The sequence below is a fragment of the Anarrhichthys ocellatus genome, unplaced genomic scaffold, assembly GCF_004355925.1.
Source record: "Anarrhichthys ocellatus isolate YVR2014 unplaced genomic scaffold, GSC_Weel_1.0 scaffold12, whole genome shotgun sequence".
NCBI lineage: Eukaryota > Metazoa > Chordata > Actinopteri > Perciformes > Anarhichadidae > Anarrhichthys > Anarrhichthys ocellatus.
In genome coordinates this window covers 3,953,173-3,968,119 of record NW_022280042.1, presented here as the reverse complement: position 1 = coordinate 3,968,119, position 14,947 = coordinate 3,953,173, and the positions used below count along the sequence as shown (strand labels likewise).

Here is a 14,947-nt window from a genome sequence, read left to right as displayed (position 1 = left end):
ACAACACCAAGGCCACTTCACATGTCTCAGGGGTTCAGCGTCCCTTTGACACCAGGATCTGTGGACTGAGCAGTGCAGAGCCAGAAGCCAGACAGAAGAGCAGCACAGTGAAAGGATTAGCATTAGAGCTAGTGGCTAAAGCAGTGCCCACAGGTCAGATTAACCGAATGTAGCCGAATGAGCTCCCACCCTTTACACCGCACTTCAAAGTGGGGCTTACATCCTCAGCTTTATCCTGTCAAGAAGTGGCGTCAATGGTTATGGAAGCATCATTTCAGATGTGTTTTTTTTTGTATTTAACACAGTACGTGGGTTTGCTTCGGGTGACGAGCAATGAAGGATCCCAGCAGTAAGTAGGAGCTGGCGGGGTCTCGGGTCGTGACTCCAGCTGTCACTGAGAGTATGGAAGGGTTAGCTGAAGGAGGGGAAGTGATTCCTTATCTGCCTGTTCCTTTGTTCCCTGTGTGTTCAACTGATAATTCATAGCAGCGTGCTCTTCAAACCCACTATAAATACTCATTCTTCACCTTTGTAGGTCCTCCTGAACCTTCATGCACCAACGTTTGTTTCCTCCTCAGATTCTACTTTTATTTTATAGGTTGTACTTAAACCGGGTTAGAAATCAAGAGAAGCAGGGCCAATGTCCTCAACTGTCCTCAATTTGACAACATTTCTAGATTTTGAGATTGAAAATTCATTATTTAACAATTGGAGCAGAAGTAGACAAAACAATCTCGCCACAATGTCCTATTAGAGGCTGCTCTGGAGCTTTTGATCATATCACATGATCTTCTTCATGCCCAGTCATGAAATTGTTAAATTTGTAATCCAATATGGCCGAGAAGTTCTTAGATTTAAATGTGAACAAACAGGTAATAGCAACTGTATATTCACGTTGATGTAACTTTTGTTCTACTGTTATGTCATTTTGAACTCCTGTGTCTCTTTAAACTTAATGTAGTTATGAAGCAAATTCCCCATTTGGATGTTTAAGAAGTTGCCGTCTCTAAAGTTGAATCCTTTTGATGGATGTGTTGATTTGAACAAAGACATCAGCAGCAGAGAGAAGCTAAATGAGAGGAGAGGAGTCGGCAGAGCAGGAAGATCTTCCTGATTTATTATGTGCATCGTTATACACATCACCATATTGAGGTCAAGTCATTCACACACCTTTACAGCATTGTTTCTCTATTGTAGTCTTCAATATGTTGCATCAGTTTTGCCTAACTTTGCACTTTTTACCTTCAAATTTGAATGATTTCTCATATTAAGAAGGTGATGCAATTTCCATTCTGACACTGTGAACTGAAAGTCAAATCGTCCGCACTACTGCAGTGCCATGTCTTGAAAAACTGGCCTGTGTTAAACTGATATTCTGGATTTATGTTGAGAAGATAATCAGACATCACGGCCCTCCTCTGAGACAGCAACTGTGATGGAGCAGGTATAAATCCCTCCTGACTCTCGTCCGACCCCGAGGCTTGATTTTCTCGTCTCGATCTCCGACCCAGGTGACACAATGTAATAACGTCCGTCCCTCAACAATCCCTGTTCGATGTTGCCGTCTACTTGGAGGTTATTGGAACGTAATGCGTGTTGAATTTGTCCCCTGATTGATGTCGTTTTGAGAACACTTTAAGCACAGCTCAGTAAAATAATGGGGATGAAAATGAAAAAGAGCCATGACACAAGGATAATTCAGAGGAAATGTCACTTTGAAACTGGAACATTATATTCGAATAGTTGAACACTGAAGCTTTTTGGGAATTCATGTCATTTGAAAAGACTTAGAGTCAAATATGCAACAGGTCTATGACAGTGGGGCGTGTTCTGCTCACGTTACGTTTGCATATAAACAGCTCCACAATTGCCTGAACTCTAATGCTTATGTATTGCCAAACCTTTTGTCTATTGACTCCTTAATTACAGAGTCAGAACAACATATATTATTTCATTTCACATGTGTAGTCAGTAATTCAAATGTTCCAAATATTGCCATTGTACTTTGGAGGAAGAAACACTGTATGGTGATTAATTCAAGCAAGAGCTACAATTTCATATTATTTATTTAATAATAATGGTCTGTGTTATGTTGATAACCATTGCTACACACACCAAATATGCCTGTTATGTCATTTATTCTCTTGCTTATGTTTTTTCATTGCATTGCAGTATTAAAGAGCTTATTTAAATATCGGGACCCGTGTTTGACATGAAGCCTACAAAATGTAGTTTATCTTTAACTAATGAGCTTTTCATTTCTCTCTTTTTGCCCTCCTTGCTCTCTGTGTGTCCGTCGGGATCTCTACGCATCTTCTCACACGTCTTCTGTTGGCCAATGGTGATGCTCCATTTCCGCTGACATCATCAGGTAAGACAAACAAACCTGAGATGCTGTAAAGCGTCACATAACTGTGCCGCTGCTGTTGGTTGGATCATGTCAATGCTTGACGTATTCATGTGTTTCATTTAAATATCATCAATAACAGCAGATGGGGATGTGGCTTATCGCTGTAACCGTATGTGACTTTATCATAAATACATTTTCCAGCGTGTGCTTAGTGATTTAGGTTGTCGTAGTGAAACCTGCTGTGTTGTCTTCTAGAAATTGATTTTTTTTTGTTGAACATTTTAGAAACGGAAAGAAGGAAAGAAAGAGAAAACAAAATGATTCAGCTGAGATTTGAAAATAGTGTTTATAGGAGCGTATAAAAAAAACAATCTGACCTCAAAGACTGACCTGAATACCAGTCGATGCCTCGGTGCAACAACCAGCAAAGCATAATCAGGGCTACATGAAGGCTAAATAGCCTTTTAACTATGCATGGTTTGTTCTGCTCTTGGCTGAATTGATAATCTGCCTGCTTTAACATATTGAGGTCATGAATAAGTGAAAATCTGATTCACACAAGCACTTCAGTCTGTGTTTACAAACCCAACAAAGAGCCGCCGTGCATGGCTCGGAGGTAAAACACGAGCAGGCGTGATGTATACATCTTTGCAAAAGGGGAAGTCTTTAACAACAGCTAAACTCAATCCAAAACGTCTGGGTGTCGGCCCTGATGGGAGCCGTAGTTCAAGTGGAAGTTTGAGGAGTGCTGCCCCCGGCAATGTCAGGAGCCACACAGCTACACACTCCTCTCATCACAACAGCGCCGCAGCCCTCCGAAAGGTTCATTTTTGTGTCGCCTCAGGCATCAGGAGCTCCCGTCTGCTCTTTCATCAGCATCAAGTGGATCATTAGCACTACGGGAAAGTAGCATGTGGATTAAGGGATTGATCCCAACTAGCGTTTGTTCATAGTGTCCTGTGCATTGTGACAATCAACCCAACCGAATCGCAAGGACAGCAGCTTAATACGGTCAATGCAGAAAAGTTGAAAGAACAGAAGCATGGCGTAATAATCCGCCACAAGTCGAGCTCAAACTGCGTACGCCTCATTGAGTTTGTGCTGTTGCTGTTTGTGAGGGGAAAAAAAGGAGCTTTCTTGTAGTTTCATCCTTTTAGAGAAAAGTCATGTGCGAGACGAGAAAAACCCTTCAAATAAGTGTTTTCTCCGTCAACTCTTTGAAATGGCCTGCGTCGCACTCAGGTTGAAAATTGAGGTCGATTTAACAGGCGTTTAGGGTTGTTCGTGTAATAGTATTAAGCCTTAGTGTTGGGGTTAATGAACAAGTGTAAGTCAGAGGGATGCACCCTAACAAAACGTATGTCTTTTGTGTGTGTGTGTTTGTGTGTGTGTGCCCGAGCCCTTAATCCTTTAACGGGATTACAAGCCGCATTGTCCTTTGTTCACTTGTTCCTTTCCGCCCACGTACGCTGGTAGCGGAGATGTCAGAGCCCACATTCAGGATTACAGTGTAATGGGCCCTCAATAGGCCGGGTGAGAGGGAAGCCTGCCGGTTAGATTGTCATCTTACCATCTTCCCTCAAGCCATTACAATTTTTGTAATGCAACCGGAGACGCGGCTACATGAGGTTTTTCATTTGACACGGAGGATATGTGTGTTAAAAAGAGCTATTGAAATGTTGACGGGCTTATGCAGCAGAAATGAGGTGAAGTCAATGGTGTCAGCCGTGCCCACATGTGTTCAGCTGCTATAAAGCGTTATGGATCGCCGAGCTCCCGTATCTGTTCATTCTACAGAAGAAAAGCACATCGGGATCCCTCAGCTGGGATGGGCTAAAACTCCATGAGAGATGCGTGGGATCCATTAGAATATTCTCAGCTTTCTTCCGCTGGCCTTCGCCGACACACTTAACTGCTCCAGTGGCCTCGCTGAGGTTATTTAAAATAGCAGGACTCTAGTGGGTGATGCTTGCTTTGCCAAGCCACTGATTACTCCCAGTAAAAAGGCAATGCGAGAGCACAAGTCTCCGTCGTTGTGGAGCTGTGTTTGTATCGGTGCTGTGGCGCTCTCTGCTTCTCAAATGACCCAGCACCGCATACAGCATGTACAGATAAATGCAGGCACTCCAGTCCGTGTTTGTGCTGAAAAGGAACACGCCAGCAGTTTTACATGTTTCAGTCCATTAACTTCATATCGCTCACTTCACAGCCTCTCATTTCCCAGAGCATAGAATGAGCACGTTTTGAGATGGAAGTCAATCTTTTCAGCCATCTTTCTTTCTTTTCAATACTTCTTTAAAATCAACTTGCAGAGACTTCACACGTGTATTTCAGTTGGCTGGCGAACATTCCTGAATGCATCAAACGACGTGATTTACGTAACTGGTTTCACACTGTCCATGTCTGCTTATTGGTCATCCCCTGCAATGGATTGTGGATGACAGACCTCTTGAATAGAGGGCTTTTTCTACAGATGACTTGCAGATTTAGAATGTCAGAACATCCTTTGGACCGCCTGAAGGTTTTGTCGGTGGCCTCGGTTTGCAATGCGTAACTACATTTAACAGTAAAGAGCAGACGGGAAATGTTTAGAAAGGAATTAAAGGAGCTTATTGTCATAATGTACGGAGATAGATTTTAAAGAAATACAGTGGCTGTCCACAAGCAATAAAAAGTGTCTGTGTAAATGTGCACATTGGGTTGATAATAGGCTAAAACATTCAAAACACCATCATAGTGCTTTATGGGCATTAGATGTGTTTCTATAGATAAATATATGTTTATTTGCATCTAAGTCATTTTGCTATATTGCCTGTCATGCATCTCTTAGCCCACAGGGCAGATAGCTGTATTTCAGACGAGCAGAAAATAATGGATATGCTCAGAGACGCAACATTGTCAGAAGAATAAGTGCCAAGTGGCCACTTAGCTCGGCTCTATATGCAGGTAGATGGAGGGAAAGAGGCAGGTGAGTGCTGCACTGGTGAGGTAATGACAAGCTGGTGTTGCATCCAAAGTCAACAACTGGAGTGGTGATATGAGAGCCCGAATTATCTCCAGGCGAGCGGCCTCGTGTGCGGCCAGCAGCTTATTGAGACATTGATTTTATGGGCACAGAGATGAGTAATGATGGGGAGTAGATGGTACTTATTCTTACCTCTCTGTACACGTGAATCATGTAATTGGTTTGTTTGTCTACTTTTCCCTCCTCTGCTCATCACCCCTGCTGCGTCCTACTTTTAGCCTACTTCCCACCACAGCGAAAACAACCTCCTTGAGAATCTCTGCAGTGTCAGGAAAAAAAACAAAAAAAGAAGACAGCATCTTCTGTCAATTAGTGTGTTCCCACCATATGTTTTACTCAGTTATTCTGTTTGTGAGCTGCAGCGAGGAAGTGTCATATCCTGTCTGCGGTAATCCAGTCTCCAAGGGGGGAGACTGCAGCCTTTGTGATCAATAATGTGTTGCCTTACAAAAAAGAAACATTTTAATTGTAAAAACAACTTGGAAATATGCTGATATGTACACTGAGCGGTGTACATATCACCTAATCATAGTAAGAGTTGGGTTTTATGGCCTTTGCATGCTCTGTTGTCAACTGTAATACCCGTTCATAGTCAGTTTAGTTATGCAATGAGGGTTATTTGTGTGCGTGATGGACTTTAATGATCGACATCAACAGCTCACTCTGAATCCAATTTTAATTTGTTTATGTATCTCTTGTGAGATATGAACTATTAGCCAGAATACTGCATGCATATGAACTCAATGAGGCGGCAGCACTTCTTCTGAATAAGCCAAAACGCTTGATTTGAAGCAAAAACAACCAACAGCACTGAAAGTACTAAATGCACGTTTTTATGTCCCTGTTTAAGAGTAACTTAACATCAAGTACTACAAGTACAATGCAATACCCAGTTGTTTCAATACAACTGAAACCGTAAACTTCCAGTAATTGGGAGGTTTTACTGTAACACAACACCGATGTGTCACCAGCATATAAAGGTGTTAAGAAGACACAAACAACATTTCAGGTTAAGTGCTGTTTCATTTGCCCACTTTTCACTCTCACTTTTGGTTTGGTTTCCACCGATGTAATGATGAAAACAATCTTTTTTTTCTCCACTTCCTCCTGCACAGGAAGGTCAGAGGTCAGGGTCATTCTGAGAATTGTTCCATGGATTTAATGTTTTGTCGAGTAAATTAGTCCCAGATTCTCCCAGCGATAAAATGAAGAAAGGAGAAAAATGATGAGAGCGAGATCACACAAAGAGATTGAGGAATTATGTGGTCAACACAGCGACGGGCGGAGAGTTGTAAAGGTGTGTGTATGTGTGCGTGCAGCCGGAAAAAAGGGGGGAGGCTGTTGTTGGTAACTGAGACAAACTGGAGCTATTAGAGGGCCTATTGTTGCCTGGCTGGCCCCTGAAAGAACAGCTTGTCCCAGCACTTATTCAGTGAATAGATGTGGCCGGCACTCCCGGCTATCTTGGCTGATCGCACAGATCAATCTGGCCGGGGAATCTGCAGCAGCTGTATGGGAAGGTTAGAGTGTGTTTTGTGAGGATGTGGAAACGTTCACATGTTGAATGGTTGGTTGTGCCTATAGATACACAGCTTTATGATTTAATCGATTGTAATTCAAAAACTAGTCAGGTGTCTAGACTGATTCATATAATTCCCCGACAACACATTTTGTCAATCAGCTTCCTAAAGTGAGAAATGGCGTCCACGAAATAATGGTTCAGGGGCTTTAAAGGAAAACTTCAGTTTATTACTCTCATAGCTTTTGACCATTAAATTAATTTCCTATCATAACATTAAACTCCCCGGGGTAATTCTGCAGATCTCAGAAAGCAGCAACGTCGCTAACAAGAAGTCTTGTCCCCTCAGATTCCGTTGGAGTAATATCGGATTGTTTTCCGAGAACTACTTTTGTGAGTGCAATATTAGTAGAATAGACATAAGTTATGTCCAAAACTCTGAAAATAACAGAATTTGGCTATATCTTGGGATGCCATACAAGTCATTTTAGCATGGTTAAAATATATATTGACATATAGCGTAGAATACACAACAAACAGCAAGTGTTGACTGTACTCTCAAACTTGCAATCAAAAGTACAGTCGGTGCTGCGGGTTGAATTAATCCAGCATTATCATTTATAAACTGATCCCATCTCTCACTCACTTCTAGCCGTCCACTAGCGCTCGTTGCACAACTTCAAAGATGGCTGATCTAACCAGCGCTGCCTCCCACTCCACTAAACAGCTTCCAAAGCAGCTTTGAAGTAGCATCAATCTTCCCTTTGCATCTGTCAAACGTCTCTAACATCCACTCTCCGACCAACCAGCCCATCAAGGGGGAATCAAAGTGCCTTCAGGCGTTTGACACGCTGTAAATAGACTGGTGTGGATAAGCCGCGGCGTGAATGAGCTCCGAATGGGATGAGTCTATTTGCTGGCTCATAGCTGTGCGGTTTCATATCCCCCACAGACCATACAACACGGACCTCCTAATGGTCCTCATCATTTCAAATTCAACTCGCAGGGTTTTTATCACCCCTGCCTTAATTTGTGTGTGCATAATTGAAAGAAAATTAGATTTATGGGAGCCCCCACGTACAGTAGAGAAAGTCCCTTTCTATCCCTCCCTCCTCCTCACACACACACACACACACACGCGCGCGCATGCACTGACCTTGTTGCCTCTTTTATTTACTGCACAATGACTGCAATTTCCAGAGTGTCATTAGAGCTGTTATAGCCTGGCCTTTGGTCTCAGTCATTTAGAGGTGAGTACACTATCAGTCCTTTCCCCCTTTTCCCCACAAGTATCCCTCCCCCTTCTCCTGGACTGAGGCCTACAGGCGCACACATCCCCTTCTTGAAGCCAGGACAGGACCATTTTCTCCACTCATTTTCATCCGGACTACTTAATTAATCATTTCCCTGCATTTTCCGCTGAACACCCACAAATTGCCCTGGTCAGAGCCCAAAGACAAAGGGATTTTGTGTTAATTAAGCATACAGCAATTCATTTACACATCACTCCCTTCCTCCCACATGAACACATCCACAAACAGCAACTCTGCCGCTCTGCCGCTTTAATTTGCGTGTTCATTTTTTCTTTCTTTGTCTTTGTGCTGCCTCATGCTCGAGGAAGCACTGTACTTTGGCTGTAATCACGTTCAAGCAAAGGAGAGAAAGGATTTGGTTTCAGTTTTTTGACTGGGCATCTGCCTGATGAAAAGGTTTTTGTACAAAGGAGTCCAAGCTTCAATAACAGTGGTGCCTTCTGCCATTTTTCTCCAGCAGTAAAAACGTTTTTTTTTTTGTATTGTTCCCAGAGTGATGCTTTATTCCCAACCTTGACCAAAGGAAAAAACAAAATGCAACATCAAAAATAACTTTTACTTGCTGCATTTATTTATTCCCTAGTTTTGATAAGTTTTGAAATGGTCCAGCCGAACTTTTTCACTTAAAAATCAGCAAAAAAAAAAAACATCTTAAAAATGAATAGAGGAAGTGATGTTAGCTCTATTTGCTTTTTGACATAATATATTAGAATTCATAGACCTTTGATACTGGCCTGTATTGATTTTTCCTCTTCCCACTCTGCTACCACAACGGCCATACACAACGCCTGAAACCAGCCCGTCAACCAATTTAGTTCAATACATCTTCTCCCTCTCGCTGCTGGCAGCGCCATGTTTTATATCACATTGATGTATCAGCTTGGTGTCTCAGACTGGAGCTGATGGACGATAGTGACCTTTCTCTCCTGATAGCCAGCGATGACCACTGTATATCAGCTGGCCACAATCAATACGTCCATAAAGCATCCTTCAAGCACTCTCGCAAGCGCGGGAAGGTAGAGATGCACACAAAGCGGTACATACATGTGAGTAAATCAGACAACAAAACCACACTACTAGTACTAGGAAGCAGCCAGGAACCGATCGACGCTTCGAAACACTCATCTGCTAATTGGAGGAGGAAAAAGAAGGGATGACGCGAGTAAAAGAAGGGGAAAATTGCAGCGGCCCCTTATTTTATTTTATTCTTTTTGTACCGACTTGCACTACTTCATCGTGTATCCGTCAGCCAGACGTGAGTTGTGTGCACCGGTGCAGTGAGGGAGCCTCCAGTAGCCTGACAAGCTTATCTTTATCACCTGCCACTCTGACATTAGGTGTCTCTGCTCAGCCCCAAAACCTCCCTGTGACTGAAACACCCGCCACCTCTCCACCTCTGTCTCATATACTGTATCTATAGTGTCCACATCGTGCTTTGTCATGCTGGTGTTACCACCTGGCTCAAGGTTGGCAACATACTAGTAGTATTATACTTCTCCAAGAATGGAGTAGTATAATACGAAAAGTGATTTATAGAACCACATTATAAACGGGGACATAGGTAAGGTGATAATGGGTGTATGGTACAGCAAAGCAAGCAGATGGGGGTCCTCAAAAACCCCTCCCAAAATATATTCTACAATAAGTTACAAGACTACAGAGAGGTTCAGAGAAAGACCCTAAAGGGAAGGTATCACCCAATAATGTAATCATTTCCTGAACATTCTTCCCAATAATGTTTTAGCATTCAGGTGTTTGTTTTTTTCAGAAATCTAAACCTTGCAAGTAAACAAAATGTGTAATACTATTAATGTCATCTCAGCCTGTAGAGAACACTAACATTTGACACTGACTATGAAAATGTTATTACATTATTGGGTTTTATTACAGTTACCATCAGGTTAAGTGCATATTTTATTACATATTAAGGAAATTGCTGCAGGGCATTCCCCCCCTCCTTCATAAAATGCCCCAATCAGTACCAAGAGTTCCTTTTCTGCAATATAATAATTCATGCAATTTATTAAACTCTTTTCGACAGGAAGTGTCTTTTTTCCAAGGGGCTCAATGCAATGTTGTGGTTTCTTAAAATCATTTCAGCACCTTACCAAGAGCTATAGCGCCGACATCAACACAAGAAGTGGCTTAGTTCCAACCATTTGATCCCTCGGCATATGTGCACTTAAAATCCAATCGCCACCACAAGCTGAGAAAGCAGACACACACACTGAGGAGTAAGCAAACCCCACACAACGCAATACAGGCAAAATTAAATATTGATTGCTGGTAATCTATGCACACCGGCTCTATATTAAATAGTGGTGTAGAGACAAAGCTCGCTTTACTCCCCCCCCCCCCAGCAGTTATTTTGTGGAGTCCATTGTGACCGCAGCAATCAGATTACGGTTACATCACCGGACCCCTCCGTATCTGGGAAAGCCAATCATCGCCTTCAGGCTATGATGGCAAAATTGAGGTCATTTTTCTTTGAGCATCTATCATCTTTACTGCCACACGAAAGAGAGGGGATTCTATAGCACATGATGATGGTTTGGGACATCTAGCAGGGAGCAGTTTAATGAAGCACATTGCGGTGGAGAGATGACATGGATTTTGAGGGCTTGAAATTGGCACCACAGATGCTCATCAAGCAATCAGCACTATTTGGATGTAATTTTATGGTAATCCTTTCATTTTCTGAGCCATTCTGTTCATTTCATGGTTTGTAGATGCGACTCTGAAGAGACTCTGGGAGGAAATAGCACATGGCACACAATAAACTGAGCCTCCGAAATTCAGAGGAATGCATCACGGTTGAAAGCACCACTCCGAGTCGCTTAGTGAATAATTGTGTGGCATGAGAATGAATTCACTAGTTTCAATTACGACAAGGAGCAGTGATTGTATTCATGAAGCACAGGGACAATGAGATATGGAGGAGAATGAAGACTCAACAAAAGGTTACAGTTCACTTCGGTATAGAAAAGCACTGCGAAGTGTAGAGGAGCTGAATCATGTTTCATATTCACAAACCATCGTCCATTTATTTGTTATTTCCATCGTAGTAGACACAGTCCTGCTGCCTGACGATGCATTCACAGTCGCAGTTACTCTAAACTGTGAAGGAAAGATAAACTATGTATTTATTGAAGCTAAAGTATCTCCTAGAAAGCACATAATTTCTTTGAAATAGTTTGAAAGTGAAATTGTGAAATTGTGCCCACGCAATCATAAACACTTAACTTTGAAGAGGCTCAACAGCAATTTGAGCTCCACAAGTGGACACAAACACACTCCAATCAACACTTGCAACTTGAAAATGTAAACCTACTGACAGTGGACCGGTTACCGTGAGCTATCAGTCATCTTGATAAAGTAGCTGTCATTTTCAAATGCTGGTTATCTGTCTTTCGGGGGAAGCTTGTGTGTTATTACTGATTGGTGATCCTCCCTAAACTCTCCGTAGAAGCTCGGAGAAACCTGGCAATGCTACTTCCTCTGCAGGATTTCTCAGAATCCACTTGTACAACAATACAAGCCAAAGTCTTTGTCAGATTAATTGTTGACAACTGTTACTGCTGTGTTGCATATTATGAGCTACCTGCTGGTGAAGACTCATTATTGCTGTTAATGTGTACGTTATCAGCCTTGGCAGGTTTAGGTGGAGCAATTATTTAATCTAAATAAGACAATTTCTGTCAACAAAAGGTTAGCGCGTAAAACTTCATAACTGAGCTACTTCAAGACACTTACTAACACCTAAAACTGCTCCCGTAGCTGTTGTTCTACGGTGTAGAAATGTGAATCTGAATTGTAAGTTGCTTTGGATGAAAGCGTCTGCTAAATGACTGTAATGTAATTATATGCCATGGGTATTAACCTGACTATTAAAAACACATCAATAAGCCACACTTCCATAAACATAGGAAATGTAGTTTATTTCTAATAAGCCCCACATACGCCGTCCTGCTGTCTTAAATACTGTGTGTTCATCCACAGTCCCCAACACATGCACTATTTACTTCAGTTTGAGTCGTGTTTGCTAATTATTACAGCTGTTTTATGAAATTACCAACCCTTTTTTTTTATAGAAATGAAACTAAATATGTGTGACTCAATAAAAACAAATGAGTTTGAATGCCACAGACAGGCTGGAAGTGAGACATTTATAGATATGTTTCACAGGATTTGACGGTAAAAAAGTGTCATTATTTATTGTTGTTGTGCGCCATCAAGTTTGAGATAAGCTCAGTAGATCTTTACTACGATGACAAATAGTGTTTTATTACAGCAGACATTATGTAATAGAGCTTATTAATCTGAATGTTACTGGCACTTTGCTTTTTTCATGCTGTAACACAATCCTGCATAACGGGTACCTGTACTCGTCAATGCAAAGAATATATGCAATGAGACACGGAGAATGAATTAATTTCTTCACCCGTATCGGCTCATGATGCTGAAGAATCCAATCTCTTTAGCGTATTGCAGTGGGATTTCTTTACAAAAGCAAGATTTCATCAAAGTACCTTTTTCATTTGTCTTCTATTTCTGAAGCCCTTCTGTTATTCTGCGCTCCACCGAAGCAAACGTAGAAGTGTACATGCAGCACATGCATGTAAAGCCACTCTCCTGACCTCTGGCCCACATTTACATCACACACAGTGTGATCGCAGCAGCAGAAGAAGAAGAATGAATATGTATACGTGAAATCCATTTGACTTGACTTTACACAGATGTGGAGTGGTTTGTTGGGATTTGTATTGCCCGCACTGCAGTGGTGTATAGTAACAAAGTACATTCTGTTCCGTTGCAGTTCAGACTTGCTGGGTTAAGGATAACGTCCACTGCCTGCAAAACTTTGTCGACTGTTAACTTTCGTTATTGTCGCAATTTAGGAAAAAAAAGTAACGTGAATTATCAGAAAGCCTGCAAGCAATCACTTACACAGTATGACGTATTGAGAGTGTTCCGTTTCTGGCATTGGCATTCATGATTAACAGTTTCTGAAAGGCAGCCTCTCGGTGAGAAGGCTCTGGCTCTCGTTACAGTTATAGAAATGATTGTAGTATAATAATATATTATTATTATAAGTGTTTTCCAAATGTCACGTCAGTCATGTGTGCTCTATTTGCAACAATGCTACATAGAGTAAAGGATATCATTATTTGACCCCTTGCCGATTTTGTAAGTGCCCACTAACAAAGAAGCCTAGCCAGACTCCGGACCTCAATCCCATAGAAAATCTGTGGAGGGAGCTGAAACATTGTGTTGCTAAGTGGCCACAGCACTTAAAAGAATAAACTTCATAATTCTCAAAATTCTGACCCTTTGCTTTTTTATTAACAGCATTTACTTGTACTTTTACTTTCAATACTTAAGTACATTTAATATCAGAAAATTACTTTTGATACTTAAGTACAATAAATATCAGATACTTTAAGACTTTTACTCAAGTAGTATTCTAATAGGTGACTTTTACTTTTACTGGAGTAGTTTTCCAGTAAGGTATCTTTACTTTTACTCAAGTATGGCTTTTGGATACTTTATACACCACTGCCGCACTGTGAATCAGTAACACGGTGTTTTTGCAAATGCTCAGTGAAAAGTTTCACCGTCTGTCTGATGTATTTATTCAGGATGTGTTGTATGTTATGGCGTGTTTCGCAGCGTCTGTCTCGTCTTTAAATGGAGCATCTTCTATTCTCAAAGCCTTCATTTAAAAACATCAATCTCATAAATAAACATTGGCATTTGAACGCTTTTAATTAAACGAGTAAGAGGCTTGGGCCTGTTATTCCCTAAAGGGTAGCGTTTCCCAAGACAGCAGAATCATTTACAGCGACGCGACATATTGGGGCTTTTCCCCCTCAAGTTTGTTTTCCAACAATGACAACAAACTGCAGCGTGAATCCAAAAATAGTTGGTTTTTCAAAGCCAATGTCCATGGGCAATTTACAGCTTGCTCTCGGAACAAATTGCTGATCTTAAAAAAATGGTTCATACACAAGGACTTTGAAGTACAAAATGGCTCTTATCAACTTTTGCCAGCTGTTTTAAAGGCACCCATTGCTGTGTGCATGTGTGTGTGTTGCATTTAAGGTTTCACAAAATTGCTTTTCAGTCATGCAAATCCCCGACATTGAGATTCAATGTGCATCAAGAGTGCACTTACCCAAGAGACAAGTAGATTTATAGTCTGAACAAAGTCGGAGGGAAAACTTGTGAGAGTTCTGCTCCTGTTTTTTGAATATTTCCTCTTACAATTCAACGGGAGGGATATCATTATCAAGTTCAGGGCTAATGGTATCCTCGCTGATGGAAGATGCACTTTTTATCTTAAAAGCTTGAGGTAAACAGCACCCAGGAAGAAAAAAAGAGGACATGTTTTCCTCTGCATTTGCAAATCCAGCATGTGTGGAAAAAAGCCATTTCAACGTGTAAAAGATAAGTGGAAGTGAGCGTGCTACTGAGCAAAGAGTCTCATCCTGCTAATACATGTAAAATGGGTGTTTAAGACAGAATGACGGAGATATTTCCAGGTTGTTAGATTATTGGCTGCAGTTGGAACAATTCCATTGGATGGAATTAATCAGGGACTCGGCCCTGCTCCCCCCCCCACACCTCACTGGTGTAATGTCAATTTTGGCTGCAGCCAGAAGGACTCATTATGGTCTTAATCCATTTTCAACATCATGGAACATGAAAGTAGTCTGAGTCAGGAGTTGGGCTGGATTTAA

At 41.5% G+C, this 14,947-nt stretch overlaps 1 protein-coding gene across 7 annotated transcripts in view; it reads left to right on the top strand.

The window, feature by feature from the left end:
• Window positions 1–14,947, top strand: part of ncam2 (neural cell adhesion molecule 2) — a 253,163-nt gene that overhangs the window by 129,089 nt on the left and 109,127 nt on the right. The window lies entirely within an intron of this gene.